Raw genomic sequence first — 2,702 nt, 5'->3', positions numbered from 1 at the left:
AAGCTGCAAAATAGTTAATGTCATCAAACCATTAAGTTATGTTTGAACTCTAAATATTATGTCAAACTGCAATAAACCTTTCAGTTTAAAGAAACACTATAATGTCTTTTCTCGAGTTACTTCCCATGGCCATGAGAGGGAATAGGAGCATAATTTTGGGAGGGAATCAGCGATGGTCCTTCTAATTAACATGTTGTGTTGAAATATTTTCTGGACAATTGACTAATGTCTATATATGTATGCTTTCCCCTGCTGAGATGGTGGACCCAGGATTGTTCTAACTGGCCACGTGCATATATTGCTGACTCGTTGTAGTATTAATTTGAAAATTTCAAAGTAAATGGAGTAATATATTTCATATTATTCCTGATGCCAGATTGCAATTTGGTAAACACATCACCACCACGTGGGGAGGAAACGATGTGTGTGCTTTTACTAGGGATCCCCATTTACTATATATACCGTCAATATCCTTTTTATCCTATCACTTTATCTTACATTAGGAGAAAACCTAGGCCTTTAAAATAGAATATTTTTGCTCATTTGCATTTGCACTGATTGTTATTTGTATTAACTTGTAGCACTATATATATAAAGTTGGATCTTGTGTGCTTTTCTTTTAGGATCGAGAGCATTGATTCTCTATCAGAAAGAATAAGTAAAGCTAGCTGTTGCTAAATCTGTCTCTGCATTTTGTATTCAACTTGTTGAGGTATGTTGCCATCTTATTTCAACTTGGCTCTTCTTCCTTATTTTAAAGATGAGGGGAACAAGAGTTGAGCTCAAAGTTACAAAGACCAAAATTGCTGAAATAATGTAGACACCCTCTTTGACTATGTAACATTCACCATCAACCCATCCTTCACCAAATGGCTGACTTTTGCTCATGCTACTCGCTGCCCCTATTAATATTATTGCCATTACAAAGCTGATCCTGCAATCACACCATAGGAAATAATATTTCCAATTATTACTAACTAGTTTTGGAACTTGTCTGACTTACTAATTTTAAAATTAACTAGGCATAATTTCAGATTCAACACAAAATTTTCTACATAGCTGTCCATGTGCTTATGCTTTGAAGCTTGTCGAGAAAAAGAAAGCAAAAAGAGAGAGAACATGAGACATATAATTAAAGATAATTCTTTTATTCGTGGGTAAGTATATCGGCACATGCACTATTATTTCTCCTGGGAAAATAAAGAAAAGCTGAAACCAATTAAAAAAAGAAGAAACCTTTGAAATAATTTCGCCGAAGCAATTAATTCATGCGCATATGTTGCACGTTATGCTTCAACACTCGTACTTTGCCACTTCGTCACGTATCTATCTATATTTTCAAATTTTTATACAGGTGAAACTCAAAAGGAAGTAAAAAACGTAGTTACATCCTATCAAAACAATACGTACAAAAGTTGTGCTACGCAATTTGATAATTTTTCCTTATTTAGACATGATAAAAATAGTAGTTCCAATAAATCAATAATTTTAATTAAAGAGTAGAGGATTTGTAAAATTGCATGTTAGAAATGGATGGATCACCTACGTACCATGAAAGAAGACAAATGAAGCCATTAATAAGCAGGGTGGGGTTTTTCTTAGCTTTCCAACTGTCCCTTGAGAAGAATATTCTGCATATCATCAAGTTCCCAATCACTTGAGCCATTAATAAACAAATTAAAGCTCCAATTCCCAATTCAAAAGCCACAGTACTTCCAGGCAAGTAACACAATTTCCCATCAAACCTCAGATCTTTCTTCTGCACATACACATGATCAAACCAAATAATCCCATTGAAAAAATTGGCTCAAGGGAAGTTTTTGGTTAAAAAAATTTACCTTTGTTTTCTTGAATTCAGCAACTATGCATAGAGTGATGGAGACAAGGCCAAGGGCAGTTACAGAAATTGGGTATATGAATTGGTGAGTTTCCATAACAGTCTTTCCTTTTTTTTCTCTTTATTTCAATGAGAGATGAAAGAGAATAAAGAAAAAAGTAGAAAAGAAGAGGTTTCAAAGAAAGCTTGAAGATTACTCAAAGGATAGTTTGGTGGTAGCCCTCTTTAATTTCATCAAGAGAAGACTTTGGTGTTTGGTTTTCTTGGAAATATAGGCATCATTTCTTGATTTTAGTTGAGCCTTTTTTTGGATCAGTCTAATCTCATCCATGACATATCAACTAGTCAACTCCCAACTGTTCTAATGGTTTTTTCAAGTTGTTGTAGGAGAGAGACATGAGAGGGTTGGGGGTGTCTTTATGGTTAACTGAGGATCTCCTTATTTCTTGAATAGGTTTATGTGGGGAAGGGGAAAATTTTAGGCTGAGGACAGATTTCTATTATTAGATAGATAAAATTATTGTGACAGATTTCTTGACATAAAAAAAGATTCTTAAGTTTCTTTCTTTAGATAAAGTAGTTTGGTAAATTAAGGAGAACCCCGTGTTTTCTTCAATTCCCAATGTTTTAAGAACAAGATATGCAATAGAGTTTAAATTATATACATCATCAGTGTAAAAAAATTTTACACGACTAAATTACTTTATTAAATTTTTGTACTTTGGCTATTTTACACTCTTTCTCCTCCCTTCAAAATTTTTGTACTTTGGCTATTTTACACTCTTTCTCCCCCCCCCCCCCCGTCACACTTAACAACTATCAATTCCATTCTACCAAAAAAAAAAAAAGAAGGAAAGAATTATTT

General features: G+C 33.7%; 1 non-coding gene across 1 annotated transcript; it reads right to left on the bottom strand.

Annotated features, from left to right (window-relative positions):
- Nucleotides 1-518: 518 nt before the first annotated feature.
- Nucleotides 519-2,437, bottom strand: LOC107759306 (protein MODIFYING WALL LIGNIN-1). Its single transcript, XR_012709342.1, has 3 exons — nucleotides 1,839-2,437; nucleotides 1,551-1,759; nucleotides 519-934 (listed from the first exon to the last, which is right to left on the bottom strand). It is a non-coding gene; the product is annotated as a protein MODIFYING WALL LIGNIN-1 (transcript).
- Nucleotides 2,438-2,702: the final 265 nt, after the last annotated feature.

The sequence above is a fragment of the Nicotiana tabacum genome, chromosome 1, assembly GCF_000715075.1.
Source record: "Nicotiana tabacum cultivar K326 chromosome 1, ASM71507v2, whole genome shotgun sequence".
NCBI classification, from domain to species: domain Eukaryota; kingdom Viridiplantae; phylum Streptophyta; class Magnoliopsida; order Solanales; family Solanaceae; genus Nicotiana; species Nicotiana tabacum.
Note: the sequence above shows the minus strand (reverse complement) of the source record. Positions and strands in the feature narration are given on the sequence as shown.